Below are 17,738 nucleotides of genomic sequence, written 5' to 3' on the forward strand. Positions count from 1 at the left end.
CAGTGAAAGTTCTGATGTCCACATTTTCAACTTTTTTGGGAAATCTTTGAACATTTTTTTGGTGTAAAAAAAGAAAGGTAAAAATGTTTCTTAAGAACATTCACAAAAACTCAACCAAAATCCAGCGAATTTTGCTGGATTTTGGTAGAATTTTTTGTGTATGTTCTTAAAGAAAACATTAGAAGTTTTACTGATGAATATGGAATCACTTTAGATGTTTTTAGGATTTTTTTTGAAGATTTTTACTAATTTTTTGAAAATATTTAGAAGAATTCTCTTGCCAAATTTGGGGGATTTTATTTTTAAAAAAAATATTGGAATTTTCTTCCTGAAGGTTTTGAACATTTTCAGAAATTTGGGGAATTTTTTTGCTGAATTTTTGGATTTTTTTTCAGACAAGGAAACAATTGTTTTTGGTGCTCATAAATGAAGACAACAGGAGGGTTAAATTCCCTACATTTTTCACACCCCAGTATCCTTCTAGGAACAAGATTGAATATTAAATTACCAACTCCAGTTTCTTGGTAGGGAAACATACATAAACTTGGATATCTGTACTTGAGTACAAGATGTGTAATAGTGAATTATTTCTAAAGAAATGACGTTCTAGCTATTCATATTTTTTTTACTCGATATAAGCTGCTATTTTAAACTAAGACTCATCAAAGTTTCTTTTTCTGCTTGAGCTGACTTTTTCTTGCCATCATCGAGCAAATCTTCTGCCCCCATTTGAACTCCTTTCTCTTTTTGTCTCACCTCACCTCCTCCATCTTCTCATATCGTCCCCTCTCTTGACCTATCCGCACATTCTGCTGCCTCTTTGCTCTCATTCCTTTGTCCCCTCCTATTCAGCTGCTCTGTGGCTGTCTCGCCCGTGTCATCTTTTATTCTCATCTCGTCCCATCTCCTCTTCGCTCTGCTCTCTCTGCCAAAAAAAAAAAAAAAGGCCAAAAAAAGGTACACATTTAGACAAGCGATTTAGTCTGGGAGTGAGTCAGTCATGCTTTTACCGGTGCGTTCAGGCTTCTCTGCTCCATGAGATGGGGAAAATGTGGGTGTTAAAAGTGAATGAGTAACACCACTTCTGTAACAACTATCGACATTCCCTTGAGCAAGGAAGCCGACCTTCCATCTGGAACTCCACTGCAGCTGCTCAGAGGTCAACAACAGAAGACTGGTTTTATTGAGCAACTCTCAAAGGTGAGCGCGTGTAAATGCTTGAATATTGGTTAAAAACGCTCACTTGTCGGTAAATGAAGGTCTTGAATTTGAATGTGAAGAGAGATGAAAAGGAAGGCTATATGAAATGAGAAACTGAGACAGACTGAGTGAGAGGGTTGGTAGTTTTAAAGAAAGCCCTTAAGGTTTCAGAGCAAAAAAAGAGAGAAACTGGCCAGAAAATGAAGCATCCATCAATTGATCAGAAGGCTCTGATTCCAAGATACATGGACAGAAGAGTGATATCAAACAAAAACCAAGCAATCAAACTTTCAGGCCTTCATAAGGCCTCTTGTGTATATTGCATGAAGGAATGAGTGATGGGTTGATCTTATTAACCGAAACCACAGCAATGAGACAGCTGTTGGAACTGGTAACATGGCCAACTCGCATCAGGAACTGGATTGAGGCTCCTGTCTCTGTGGAGCTCCGATCACACCATAGCTTTCTTTGTTCCTAGATCTAGCTGAACGTAACGAATCTGGAGAGCTTTCAATTCATGTCTGATTTCCACTTCTCATGAATTAAACAGGCAGGAAGAGGAGCTGTTTTCTTTCAGCAGCAAATCATCAGTTTTTAATCATTTCCATTTGGTCTGATGTGAGGCAGAATGTCTTCATGTATGTGAGCACACTTTAAGTAAAGAAGGTTTTTCATAAATATATACACTGCCATCCAAAAGTTTAGGGTCACTTAGAAATGTCCTTATTTTTGAAAGAAAAGCATTTTTTTTTAAATGAAGATAACATTAAATTAAATTACATTAAATTAATCATAAATCCAGTCTAGACATTGATAATGTGGTAAATGACTATTCTAGCTGGAAACGGCTGTTTTTTAATGGAATATCTCCATAGGGGTACAGAGGAACATTTCCAGCAACCATCACTCCTGTGTTCTAATGCTACATTGTGTTAGCTAATGGTGTTGAAAGGCTAATTGATGATTAGAAAACCCTTGTGCAATTATGTTAGCACATGAATAAAAATGTGAGCTTTCATGGAAAACGTAAACTGTCTGGGTGACACTTTTGAACGATAATGTAGATGTCTGGCCCATACACTAAAAAATATTCAAATACACAGAGAGACTTAGGAGAAAACTAATACTGGTTGTCAGTTTATGACGTACACTATCAGTCAAAAGTTTGGACACACCTTCTCATTCAATGTTTTTTTAAATTTATTTTGTACATTGTAGATTAATACTGAAGACATCAAAACTATGAAATAATAGCTATGGAATTATGTTGTAAACACAAAAGTGTTAATCTTCAGTATTAATCTACAATGTACATAATAATCCAAATAAATAAAAAGCATTGAATGACAAAGCGTGTCCAAACTTTTGATTTGTAGTGTACGCCAGTCTGAAACTAAAGTCAACAGGGTGAAGATTCAACCATGTGGTCATTTTGCAGTTTGTGTTGCTTTCAAACTGCATTTCACCAACTGGTGTTTCTATCAGTCTGTACCACTCTGTTTAAATCAAGGAGAGCAGCCTAAATAATAGAAACATGTCTCTGGTAAATGTGGTGAACTCCAGTTTCTAGTTGAATTATGTTGTGGCTGATGTAATGACTGGACATGAGTGATGTTGTTTGTTTAGATTCTTCTATATTAGCACATCGGTATGCTTGAAACTGCATCACCCAAAGGTCATAGTCATAAAAGCATAACAGTGAGGGGTGTGCAGCTGAGTGGTCTAAAGCAGTGGATTTTGTCTCCAGTGTCTATGGAGGCACAGGTTCAATTCCCACCACTGCCATGGTCATGTATGGTGTCTCTGCTTGTCCACAGGGAATAGATTTACACCCAAAAATACTGAGATATTGAGGTTTATGCCTAAATGTGACACTAAACAAACAGAAAAAAACACTCATTCGCTCAACAATCAGTAGTACCAGTAGTTCAGCCTATAGTCATGTTTTTTTTTGTTTGTTTGTTTTTTTATTCAGATGGATAAATTGACCAATATGTACCAATCAGTCATAACATTAACACCCCTGACAGGTGAAGTAAATAATTTGTCATCTTTTCACAATGCAATGCAGCGTGAGTGTTATTTTTCCACATTATATGATGGTGACACTGTTTCTAAGTTACTGTACCTCAAGCATAGTTTGACATTTAGCTGGAAAGAAACATGGAGACAGATACAATAAAAACGGTTTCCAAATTACACCTGTTCTAAGATCTGTGACCAGCGGAGAGTCTTTGCATCAACAGACATGCAGCCTTATCAGGGAATTATTCTTACATTCAGTGTTTCTGTCTGCTGTAGATTTTTATGGGGAGGCAAGCAACAAGGATAAACCTGCGTTGGTCAATCGCCTTTAAATGTGGACATGCCTTGTTTGGTTGTAACGGTGTATTTGACAGAGGAAATATGGACTTTGGAGAAACCAGCCCCTGAACTGGGACACAGCAGTAGTGTTTACTCTTGCAGCACACTGACAACTATGTAATTTAGAAAACCAATTACATTGACCTGACCTCACAGCTCCCACTGACACCAACACATTCCCTACGTGCCCACCAAAAACACTGTAACTATATCCTATAAATGTTTTATTTATATGCGAAATAAAGCTCCAAAAAGTCTGTAGCAATCACTGTGTCACCTCTTGACCTCCACCTGGTTTTTTTGTGCTCTAGCGTTCTCTTACATGTGGGTGTGTGTTACAATGTCTGCCTTGTTATCTTCTTAAATTACTGTCAGGTTCCATCTCTATCCCAACTATCTGTGTGTGCACATATGTGACTTATCAGGAGTTATCTTTATGCTAAATGTGAACCACTGCAACATTATCTTACCCTTTATTGATTTAATGTCCACCACACTTAGCTCAACACAACTCATCTGGTTTGGGGCAAAGCGTAGGGAAACAACTGAGGAAAGAAAGACTGGAATTTACTCACAAGGGCTACAAGATTTAAAACATCCACCTGTCAATTCTTTGTGCTTAACCTTTTGATTTCCCCACAGATCTGTAAAGTAAAGGCAGCTGAATGGGTGGAGTCAGGTTAGTGAGGCTGATTAGATGCATTAATGTCAAACATCCTGTGGCATTTTCTCCGGAGAGCCTACTAATGTCCTTTACTTTATAAACATTTTAAAATGAGTTTCTCTGCTCATTTCAATGCTTTGATAGCTCATCCAAATGCCCAGGATGCTACAAATCTCTCAAGCACAGCGCTCACCTCCCAAATGAGGGTGCTATGTCAATTAGTCAATGATATAAATACATGTTGAGGTTTTGAGTGCAATGTGATGCTTATTTAAACTGTCCTGTAAGACCTTTTCAACAGCGTTTACATGTAGCACCAATTTTGATCAAATTACCACAAAAATATGTGAAAATACTAATGAATGTGTGCTTCCATCCACAGTGCTGAGGCAAATATTAGGACTTGAGAGTATCTAGATAAACAGAAGACGACACCAATTTCCCAGTGGGATGATATTAAACAATCACAGAAGCTGATGGCTTAGTGACATGATGTAATTTCAATCAAGAGATTCAAATGAAAGACAGGGTTGGAGATTAATTAAATGATTTTGGGTGTGCACAGTAAGGAAAAGATGAAGAAATATGTGCTGGGGATCATTAAGAGGTAGTGATGGAAGGAGCAGCACAGGAACATGAAGTCTAGACGCTGGTGGTGGAGCAGAGAAGAAGAACAATGCTGAATACGAGGATGGATGTGATGTGAAGCAGCACCACTGATGAGCTCAGTGGAAGCTGGCTCTGATGAAAATTGGAGGTGAACGGGGTGGAGGAGGGCGGCATCGATCTGACACTGAAATCACAGCAGAGAAAGGAGCAGTTTTAAGATCTGACAGCAGCAGAACTATATGTGATAGACAGACGATGCGGTAAAATCTGATAGAACGCTGTCACTCCACTGATGGTATTAGTTAGAGTCGAAAAGTCCATTTTGAAAAAAAAAAATTCATATAATTACTTACCAAGCCAAAATTGTTAAACAGAAAAGGAAAATTAGGACTAGAAACCTTTTAAAAACAAAAGATGAGCAAGCCAGTAAGAAATATGACATAAAATAGTAAATTGAGACAAATAAGTTTTTTGAGAGAGTAAATTAAATATTTATTTAATGAATATGAGACAAAAAATATAGCTTTTGACCTACGAAATTAAAATTATAGAATAAATACAAATAGAAATGAAAAGTTGATTTTATACCTCAAAATCAACAGGTTTTTAATTTATTCCTGATATTTTGACAAAGTATATGTAAAACCTGTGATTAATAGTCCAAGTTATAATAAGAAGTCAAACCTGTGAAATATAAAATTAAAATTATGAAATGAAAGACAGAAAAAATACTTAATATGACATTTTAATTTGACATTAAGAAGTCTATTCAAAATTCTGATATATAAAGTCATATACATATGCATATATTTAAAAAGTCAGAGATATCAGATGATGAATCAAGATTCATCCCTAACCCTAAAACTTCAAAATGTTGAATTATTTATTTATGTCAAACTCTTACGGGGTAAAACAGTCTAAATTACAAGACAAAAATTTAAAATATGAACCTCTTAAGCTAAATTTATGAAATAAAACTGGAGCTGGATATAAAAAGTCCTCTGAGGTACAATTTCAATTACTAGTATCAAGTCAAAATGAAAAGATAGAAAAAAGGATACTTAAAATAACATCTGTATTAAGATTGCGTAAAAACCAATACATGTGTCCGATAACATTTTAATAAATCGGTATGTTTCTGTAACGATGTCTAGAATATTTTGATTCTACTTTAATACAGTGGAAGGAAGTGGAGACATGTCATCCATCTTTACATACAGTCTATGACCAATGCTAAAAATAAATGTAAATTAACACATGATAAACACAAGTACACTGTTAATAATGAGAATACATTAATTTATATTTTTACAGGTCTCCCCCAAGTGTAATTCCAAGTATTTTACTTCTTTGACAGTATCAGAACAAAATACAATAAACATACAAAAACAATAATGATGAAACATAACAAAAAACAAAAAATCCATACATGAAGTAGTAGATAGGTCTGCTAATAGTAAATTCTATAAACCTAAACAAAATAAAAAAAGAGAAGCCTTCAATGCTAAGTTTCAGGTTTTGACTTTTTCTGAATCAGATGCTCTTTCCTCCTTTGGAAGACTTTTCCAGAGATGAGGGTCGATGACACAGAATGCAGCATCTCTTTATTCTTTCTCCTACTCTGGGGAACATTTTTGGATCATCTGAAGTTTGTTTAAAGGTTTCTTTGGGAGGTCTAAGAACAGGGCATTAAGACAGTCGAGTCTACTAGAAATAAAAACACGAATGTTTCTGAGAGTATAAAATGCGTTTCTAGTGATGCTTCTCACCTGGGATTCAAAGGAGGGATCACAGTCAAAGATGACACCGAGGTTCTTTGTGTTACACTTCATGTTCACAGGCATCTGTTACAGTTGTAAACGTCCATCACACTTTATAAACTGATTTCCTAGTCGAAGTTTGAAGCTACAACATTTGCTGCACGCAAGTTTTCCTCCTCAGTAACAAACTATAACTGATATTTCACAGGCATTTATTTTGAGTTTTACCTCCTTGGATTCCATGTTTTTGGATTTTTAGCAGCGTTCTACACTAAATCTATAGCTATCAAAAGCCAGTGAAGCGATGTTTAAAACTGATAAATTTTCTTCCACATGTGAAGAAGAACATTTCATTCATGGCCTCTGATGCAGTTGTGTTCATTTATTCCCGACACCCCTGAGAAGCCATCAAATCAAAGACAGCTATTTAATATGTATTTTCACTAATGATTACCTTTGTAATGACAGATTAGCACAACTCCTGTTTTCTTCTTTGTGATTTTTCTGCAAGAAATGTATCATTAAATCAGTGTCAGAGGGAGTAACTGCATGCACAGTTAATTGTTAAACTGAGCTGAGAGTTTCAAGTGTTGACCTATTAAGGTGTTTTCTTTTTTGACAGTATGGGGGTGGGCGGGCTGAGTTGAGTTCTCTCTGGGTCAGTGACTACGGTGAGAACAAAAGAGCTTCTGCCAGGGACGGAGGTGTTTGAATGTAAAGTGTGTTTGTGTGTCTTAAGGCTGTGAGGGTAACAGGTGCTTGTTGACTGCCGGGGAGGGGGAGTTAATGACCTTATCACCGCTGTGCAGCAGAGCATGGAGTCTCATCGCTGCAACTTAGGCGTTTATTCATACATACATATTCTAAACGTCCATGCACACACACACACAGATACAAATATGCGCCCACAGACATGTTTTCCTGCTCCAGTGTGTTCGCATGCATCCAAAGCCGACACGCACACAGACACACTGCGGCGCATCAATAAAACTCGACATGAGCAGACGATTAACCTCATGCATAAAATTATTCGCAAATGTACATAAACAACATTTATATTCAGCACCTGTTGCTCTGATGACTTTAAACATAATTAACCAATAAATGTAATCATTAGCTGCGAGCTAATGAGCAGCTCATGTCCAAGGCAAGCAGGAACATCCTTAACAGCACAGTTTTAAGGTCCTGTACTTGACTGCAGCTGTTTTATTTAACATTATACTCTCCATATTCTCTATTCTCCCCACACTGTAGGGAAGACTGCCCCTTCTGTTCTACTGTATTTACATGACTGTTTGTTTACTGGTCGCCTAATTACCTTTCTAAATGGATCATTAAAATCAGCGTGATTTAAGTACACTGTGCATGCTTGCTTATGCATTTGTACTGTATTTATTTTACCATGTATACTATAATATTTTGAAGCAGGTCTTTTAATTAAGTATGGATTTATAGTGTGTTATTAATAGATTAATTTACAATTTCTATTGAAATCGGAAAAAACTCAATGCATTTAGGCATGTAGACGTAGTCAAAACAACTTACTGAAGTTCAAACCGAGGATCAGAATGGGGAAGAAAGGGGATTTAAGTGACTTTGAACGTGGCATGGTTGTTGATGTTAGACAGCTGGTCTGAGTATTTCAGCAACTGCTGATCTACTGGGATTTTCACAAACAACCATCTTTAGGGTTTACAGAGAATATCTGAAAAAGAGAAACTATCCAGTTGAGTGGATGAAAATACCTTGTTGATGTGAGAGTTCAGAGGAGAATGGACAGACTGGTTGGAGATGATAGAAAGGCAACAGTAACTCAAACAGCCACTCATTACAACCAAGGAATGCAGAATATCATCTCTGAACTCACAATACGACCAACTTTGAAGAAGATGGACTACAGCAGCAGAAGCATCAAAGTTGGACAATAGAAGATTTTAAAAATGTTGCCTCGTCTGATAAGTCTCCATTTCAGCTGCAACATTCAGATGGTCAGAATTTGCCGTAAACAACATGAAAGCATGGATCCATCCTGCCTTGTATCAACGGTTCAGGCTGCTAGTGGTGTAATGGTGAGGGGGATATTTTCTTTTCACACTTTGGGCCCCTTAGTTCCAACTGAGCATTGTTTAAATGGCACAGCCTACCTGAGTATTGTTGCTAACCATGTCATCCCTTTATGACCACAGTCTACCATCTTCTGATGCTACTTCCAGCAGGATAATGCTTCATGTCACAAAGCTCAAATCATCTCAAACTGGTTTCTTGAACATGACAGTGAGTTCCTTGTACTCCAACGGCTTCCACAGTCACAGATCTCAATCCAATAGAAGGTTTGGAATATGGTGTAACAGGAGATTGGCATCATGGATGTGGATCATGGATGTATATATATATATATATATATACACACACACACACACACACACACACACACACACACACACACATATATATAAACATGCTTTATCAAAATCTGCTTTACTAAATTAATCAAGCACGATAAATGATTACACAATTTAAATAATTATACAGATATAATGTTACACAAAGTACAAAAATTATTTAAAACAGAAGCAATGCCCCCATCACCTACCCCATACCACCTTTCCAAATCCTTAAAGACTGAGCATTGTGAAAACAAAATGTTTGCAAAATAATTTTGCTTTTTCTGTCAAAAGGAAACACTAAGAAAAAAAATTAAGTAGTTATATTAAACATTTCATTGTGTTTTGCATTATGTTACTACATGCAAAGCAGGGGGACTTATACTCAAACCAGTGCTGCCATGTCTGTGCATAGCAGCACCACTAAAGTGCCACTATTGATTTCAGACCTTGGCAAACTTTGTCAGAGCACCAATTATTTCCAATTAGTGCTCCCCATTACACTACGCCATCTGCACTGAACTAAGGCAGGAACACAAAACAAAATAAAAGAGCAGGGTGAGCTGAAGAAGGTTAATCAGGCACTGATGTGAATGAATAGGAAGTGGTGAATTGGGTAACAGTTTCATCTGCTCTTGTGCAGTAATGAAGCTGTGGATATTGTACATGAGTGCTAATGAGGTGGTATGCTACCTGTGTTTATTTGTGGGTGCCTTTAAACACCCTGCCAATACAACTGTGATTTCCTTCTTCAGGATTATCTGGGATAGGGCTTGAAACAGAAAATCAACCTTAGAAACTGATGGAATGGAGTTTGACAGATCTACGCCTTTACTTGGCACAGAGGGTCTAAAAAAAACCATTCCACTACATCATCGGAAGTGTAGGGTGTTTTTGAAACTTGACTAACACTTGGGACTAAACTTCTACAAACTGCAGGCTCTACTGCATCAACTTTGTCCCTTCTTTTTTTTTTATGTGTCTCTTGTGAGTGTCCTTGGAAGTGCTACACTGAACTCCTAATCACTGCAGCACAACTTTAACTATTTTAAGTGCTATCAAAGGAGCTCATAAAGTAGCCCTAGATGTCTTTAAGGTGGATCCTGTGTAATGTATTGGCCAAAATATAAAATGACCCTGCAGGAAACACTTTTATGAAATGGTCTGCAATTATATAACACCTTTAATCTTAGCAATGTTCCACAAAGTGCTTTACACACTCGCCTGCCATCAGGAATAACTTGGGGTTCAGTCTCTTGATCAAGAACATGTTTATGTTTTATGCCTGGTCCGTCCATGAGCCACTCTTGTGATTTGTGAACAACCTGTTCTACCATCTGAGCCACAGCTTCTCACATTGTCCACGTTTTTGAATGAGATACCTACTTTTGAGATTTCCACATAAAGAGCTTCTCAAAATTCAGTCAATGCTTCCCAGCTTTTAGACCAAAATAAGCAACCTTGGGCTCTATGGATAAGCCTTGTGACACACTGTTGAACTGCTGCAACTTGCACGCCTGATTCTGTGCCCACATTCTTAGAGTTTCTGCTTTGGTACTACCTACTGTATCTTTATACGCTGAGTTTGCTTTTGATTTTATTTCATTAGAAAATTAATTTGTACTTTGTTTAGTTTACTTTCTTTTAGAGCAAAGACATAAAGAAAGTGTTCCAGAAAACTATAGGCTTTATCCATTATTCTGTTATTACTTACTGACAACAGGCTACTTTGTGTTTCTGCTATGACTATATAATCTGCATGTGGCCTCCACTTGGAAATGTTAAAATGGTTACAAAAATATATTGTTTTGTGTGTCTGTGACAGATGCAGATACACTGACATCAAAACTATAGAGACAGATATCAGTTATGTAATGCTGTCAGCATGATGGTAATATGACTATCGGCTGATCTTTCACTGTGTATTTTTGCTGAGAACCGCATGCTTTAACCACGAAAAACAGTCTCTAAGCAAAAATTCTTCATGACTCACTGCTGCAGGGAAGCTTAAGCTGCATCTCAGACATGATTCTCACGCAGGCTGTGTGGATGCTCTGACCTGGTAACAAGGATGCAAAAGAACTAAGAAGTTCTGTGATTGTCAGACACAGATGAGGTAAGCAGACACCAGAATGAGATTTGAAAAACTCCAGGTAAAATGGACATTTTTACTTTCATAAATTCAGAGAGTAAATGAGTTACTGAAGCTATTCTGAAATTGCCAAATGAAACACAACATGAAACAACTGCAGCATCCATTAAAGTCCTAAAAGTTCTCGGCAACATCTTCATTGAATGTGCAATAAATGGTGACCATTTGCTTTGTATTACCAGATAAGGCCTCGTCCTGGTGCATGGACCTCTAGGGTGGAAGGTAAAGATGAAGACAAAAAGTAGAGACATGCAGCATTCAGGGAAAAGTAAGTAGAACAAAATCAGCTTAAGGTCCAGCTACATCTCGCAGTCTTCTTCAGCAAATGGGGCTGACTCAGGCACCATAGTTTATTATCAGTGGGAAGGAGACCCTGACCCCAGTTTTGCTCAGACATGGTCTCTGGGTTGTGGATGTCCTCCTTGATCTTTCTGCAAATAAAATGACAAATCCTACAGGACATGTGCAGGCCCGGGTCATACAAGTGTTTGTTTTGATCACTAAAATGTGTCACAATTAATATTTGATGTACAATTGGTGAATCGGGCCTCTGGGTTAAATTCGAGGCAGGATACTCATCATCTAACTGAGTAGCCTCTCTGCTTTACATCTTTGACATCATTTAAACACACTCACATTTAAATAATAATACAAAAGGAACAACTGCAATTACAAATGCACCATCCAACCATTATCTATCATTATCTTAATTCTCATGAGGGTCACTGGTGGGCTGAAGTCTATCCCAGATGACTTAGGGTGAAGGCAGGGGACACCCTGGACAGGTCACCAGTCTATCACAGGGCTACACATAGAGACAAACAAGCACACTCACATTCACACCTTCAATTTAGAATCACCAATTAACCTTATTATACTTTTGGACTGTAGGAGGAAACTAGAGTCACAACTGCACAATTTATAGCAATTTGCTGTTCCATATTGATGGGTAAAGTTAAACCATGGGAGGTCAACCTAAACCTACTTTTTCGGGGGTTACTCTAAGTACAGCAGTAAGTGAAGGATGTAATGTGTTCAATCAATAACACTGATCTGAAGTGGTCAGACTGCAGATGGATCACAAAAATCTCACTGAAACTTCTATACTGCCCTCCAGTATATTCCATGCCTTTATCCGACACAACTGACAGCACGGAAAACTGACACTGAGCTGATCTTGTGCTCTATAGCTACAAAACACGACACCAGACATCACTTACTAGCTAAATAAAAAAAGAAACAATTTACAGTAGTAAGAACCCTTCAATGCAAATTGAACCTACTCTTGAGTATGAGCTCCTGATTGTAAATATGTGTTTTCAAAAGATGGAGAAAATCTGAATATGTCTGTGCTTGTTTTCATTCTAATATATACCTTCTAATAATATTATGGACAAAACAAGCAGGAGGGAAGCTGTGGGACTTGAATGCGTCCCCTCACTCCACATTAGACTCCCTGTAATTAAGCCAATTAGCACACGAGAACAACACTGGAATACCTCAGGGAGAGATAGGGGTAGGGACACTAGAAAAACACTGCATCAAAACACACCCACACTGAAACACATCGCTGCTCGTTGTATTGTCTGGGGAACCTCATGCAGATGGCGCAGGTGTGCTTGCGTGGATGTAATGCTGTGTTGATGGCTTTAACATGTCAGGCTAATTAGTGGTTCTTCTGAGGTTTTCTCAGGACGGACATTTCTGTATACATGTGGGGTGTTAGAAGGTGGTGGCATAATATCGCATCCCACAAAAAAACTCTATCTTGCATTGCCGTTGGCCACCATTTAGCTAATTTCCCTTTATCCTGAAGGTCAAATTTCTCTTGATTCATAGAATCTTGTTCAAGTCAACAAAAATTAGAAATTTACATAGAACATCAATTTAACAACAACATAAATAAGCTGTGGTAATCAATTCTGTTGTATTACCTTTGCATCAAATAAGAGTTCTGTAATGTAACATGGAATGGTGAACCCATGAAAGAAAGAAGAATGCACTTCAACTAACTTTACTCTCTTTAACTTGATTTCCAGCCCAGTAGAATGTGTTTTTGTCACTGCTATCCTTTTGTCTTTCCTCTCTGTCCCTGTCCCTAACTGGTTAAAGCAGATGGTAGTTGGTTCTGCTGTAAATAAAGATTTTTTCTTTCCAACTCTCACCATGGACTTTCTAAAAGAAAGCAGTGGATTTTTTTGGGTTTCTCTTTCACCTGGTTTCCAGCCCAGTTGTAGGTCTTTTTCTCACTGCTATCTTCTTCTCTCTCCCCTCATCCTGACTGGTCAAAGCAGATGGCTGCCCTCTCTGAGCCAGGTTCTGCTGAAGGTGAGGAGTTTCTCCTCCTAGCTGTCGCCATGAGCTGGATCACAGGAAAGCATTGGATTTGTTGGATTTCTCTCTTTAGTATAATATTGTAGTTTTATGAGCTTGTGTGGTGTCTTACCCAATTTTGGTGGCCATATGTTTGTGAGGGGACTTTTAATTCATGAGTGACCACAGTGAAGGAAATAATGCTTAAAACACATTGATCAGTTCACTTGAGTTTTGTGTCTTGTATTTTTAGCCATTTCAAACTTGTTTTGTGGCTTTGTGACTGCAAATTTGTGTTGTTTTGCTGTGTTTCCATCTGTGTCTATGTGATCAGTGTTGGGACACTGGTTGATTAGGCTGAGTGGCTACAGCTGCTGCATCCGACGCACCTGCTGGAGTGATTGGTGACACTCCTTTAAAAGACAGACTCTTGAGCTGTTCAGATGGGCTCCGACTTCAGAGAAATGCACATCATATTTCTCTGTTCGTTTGAGAGCGGGTGTCAAATAGCTCTTTTGTGAGAAATAAAGCCCCTTTGAATTGTGTTTACACCCTAAGCACATTTATTTCACCCTCCCCTCTTTTTTGTTTGGTTTTGTTTATTATAATTCTTCCAGCCATTTTGACTGGCTTAGTGGGTGATAGAGGCAATCTACCTCTATCACCTTTCCGAACCCATTTTGTGACCTTTTGTTTGGTTTATTTGTGTTGGGGTTCTTTGTTTTGTTACGGTTTTCCTTTTGATACTTTAATAAAGTTTGGAGTTCTGGGTATTTTCCTGGGGTCCCGCTTGGGAAACGTAACAGTAGCATGTCAACCTGACTATGTGAAGTGCCCTGAGATTGATTATGTCAAACTGAATTGTTTTCACTCAAAAATACCTGCTGTACACTACCAAGTACCAAACAGCCAGCAGATTAAATTAGCGACTAGCTGGTAAACTCATGGAACGTTTCATAGTGAACCAGATGCTTAAACCTGCAGTGTGGAGGGTTTGTGTCCCCCTTCTGGCAGTAAGAATAGCTACACAAACACTGTTTTTAGAACTACGTAGACAACACCAAATATTATACAAATGTTCAAGGACAGTGAGGCGACATAAGTCAGTCCCATCTCTTCTGTCAGAGCTCTCTGATGAGGAAAAGTCATACCCGTAGTAATTCATGTTTGTACACCCAATAAAGCATATATAGCCAATGAATGGATGGATGGGCTGATGCTGTCTTCTCAGACAGTAACTCTCTTGCTCTTGACACTTTTTTATTGACATGTTTCTGTCTGAGGTTGCTTGTGAAGTTGCAGACACCTGATATCTAAATCTGCACACAAAGAACTATCTAACTTTGAGGTCCCGTTACCAGACCATGGTGGATCTGCTGCAACCATCTTTCAAAGGTCATAGATTGTGGCACATTGACAAGTGGGCCAGTTTAGTACTACTATGGCACATGTCCACAGGATCCGTCAATTTATTGCATCCCATTCATTGTCTATGTGAAATGCATCGCATTACATGGTGGTTGCGTTGAGGTGCGTTTTGAGGTGCATTGTGGTGCATCGCCCTGGAGCTCATTTGCATGAAGTAGTGATTTCTACTTTATGCAATTGAGGCACAGGGAGCGAAGGTCTGACGCCTCGCGAAACTTTTTTTAAACGTCTAAAGTAGCCATTGTTGAACTACAATGAGAAAAAAAAAAAGAACTACAATGAGGACAGATTCAGCAACTGCACAGCTTATTTCTTGCCTCAGAAATACTTTTACTCTTCAGAAATACTTTTCACTGATCTGTTTTTTGTAATAAAAGAGAAAGTTTGCAACCAATCAGCCATGTTGGTCCAACGATTCTACCGGACTGAAGGTCTGAAGGGCTGTCATGTGACCACCTTGTGGCTCACTAGTGCAAACCCACCAAGTGGGCAGTATTCAAATGCAGTGCATTTCTATGTGAGAAAAAAAAAAACGTACCTGTGGACATGTACCATCAGTCCTAAATGGATGCAGCAAACATTGTGTTTTACTTCTGTTGCATCAAATCTGGTAGAGTTGCTCTTTGGAACTTTAAGAACAGATTCAATAACATCAGTGTCACTGACTCTATATTATAAATCATCAGTTTAGAGTTTCCATTAGGTGGAAATGAAAATTTCCCTTCCTTCTTGAGTTCAGATGTAACTCTGATGATGGGACCAGGAGACTTATTGTATTTTAAAACTCTTTCAAGTGTATCTTATTCATAGATACCAAGATAGTTCACTTTGACCTTACAGGTGTGGACCAAAGTGATGTTTTTTGGGTAGTAATTTAAAAAAATAAATATTTAAGGGCTAAAGAGGTGAATAACTTTGAGGGTGAATTTATGTCATCTCGGCTTTTTTTTTTTTTAATGCTACAGAGTGGAAAAATAAACTAGGACAAAAAGCTTTTTTTTTTCTCTGATCTCATTGTCTTGAGTCGCAAAGTGCACTAGAATAGGTTTTAGTCCCATATGACTCAGAAGAGGACTAAGCAGGTAGATAAAATGAATCTGTTCAGCCTGAAGATGTTGGCAAAGGCACATCTATCTATAGGTTCCCTGAAGGTTTAGAAAAAACTGCAAGGCCATTAGCAGGGTAATTGAGTCGGATGTCAACATACATTTGCTAACTATATGTCACTTTAAATGCAAATTCATAAAACCATAACATGGACATGCTGGTCTTTTTTAAGGGATGTTAAATATATGCAGACCTTGACCCAGTTATGATAAAATCATCCCATGCCTCATCATCTCACGCTGGGAACCATTCTCATAAAATGCAATTATTGCAATAATCATGTGATCACTCAACAGCAACGTGGCAAAAAAACTATTTTCAAGGTTTGTGAAACATTGTCATAGTGCATTTGCTTTTGTTCAGTAAGGAGAGTGTTTACAGTTAAAAATAGTAAAACGCATCAAAGTGATAGCCTTCACACTGCTCCTGACCTTCCACCGGGCCAAAACATGTTTATTTCATTCAGAGTTGGAAGTTATAAAGTTAACTTTGTGGACCAACAAGAGGAAAAATTAAAAGCACAAAGGACGCAGATATCAACTGTGTTAAAGCTTCTCTGTGCAACATGCAGAGCCTCTGGGTGATGCTAGAGCATCACAGAGCAAAATAGTTACTTTTATTTGTGATTGGAAAAGTTGTGGACAACCAAATCCTACACGAGGATTGTAAAATACACTGAATGGCCATAACAAGTTGTTGTCAACTTGAGTAATCATATATTCACTTCACTTTGTCTTCACTTTACGTCATCTGTTTCCACAAATGGGTCCACTCCATCGAATGGGAGTATACCCATGTGTGGAAACAGACACACAAATATTGGTGCAGAAAAAAAATGAGTAGTTAAGGAGAAGCAGAGAGAGACCCTCAAAATAACAGAGAAGAGCTTCACATCAACACAGTCTAATCAAAATTGCATTCATATACAGCTAAACTGCATTTTCTATTATGTTATAAAGAAAAGTATTTTATTGCCAAATTACAATTGTCTGTATCACAAATATGTCTCTAATCCACATATTTTACCACTGATTTTTGCGTCACTGTTTTTCAGCTAATCTTATACTAGATGAGATTGGACTCCACCTAGTTACTCCAGGAAATGGAGGAGATGCTTTAAACATGTAGTGAAAAGGTCATATTTTAATTCAAACCATGACCTTTTTCTACAGCCTAAACATGTAATCTTGGTGCCTAACTTCAATCAAGCTTCTTACTTGAGTTTGTGTGTAACCCTAATTAGAGAGCAAGTGTAAACCCAAAAGAAACAGCAACAGAAAACTAAACTTAATTCTGATTCCAATGATCTCTTGTCAGTCATGGGACAAAATTCTTATTTGTTTGTTGTTTTTTGTTTTTTGGTTGTACGTTCATTCACTGGTTTATGCATCCAACCACCCATTCTAAATCCGATTTTGTCGGTCTTTATTTTATTTATTTGAATTTTAAATACACTCCCTTCAAAACATAAATGAGAGTGGAGCATCTGAACTGTACTTTTGCGTTTCCATTGCAATCTGTCCAGTAGTTTCAAAGGGAGGGACTCACATGCATTATTGTGGCCAGATCATACAAGATGGGAATACAACATACACAGAGGTAGTATGACCTCAGTCTCTACTAAAAATACCATTACTCCACTATATCTTTACATAGAAAATTGTTGTTTGCTGCTATATATATGTTCATAGTATCTTGCACATTGCAGCTTTAAATTTGTTTCCTTACTGCTTTTGACTGTAAAAGGTTGAATTCAC

This window comes from Amphiprion ocellaris, chromosome 13 (assembly GCF_022539595.1).
Source record: "Amphiprion ocellaris isolate individual 3 ecotype Okinawa chromosome 13, ASM2253959v1, whole genome shotgun sequence".
In the NCBI taxonomy this organism is placed as follows: Eukaryota; Metazoa; Chordata; class Actinopteri; family Pomacentridae; genus Amphiprion; species Amphiprion ocellaris.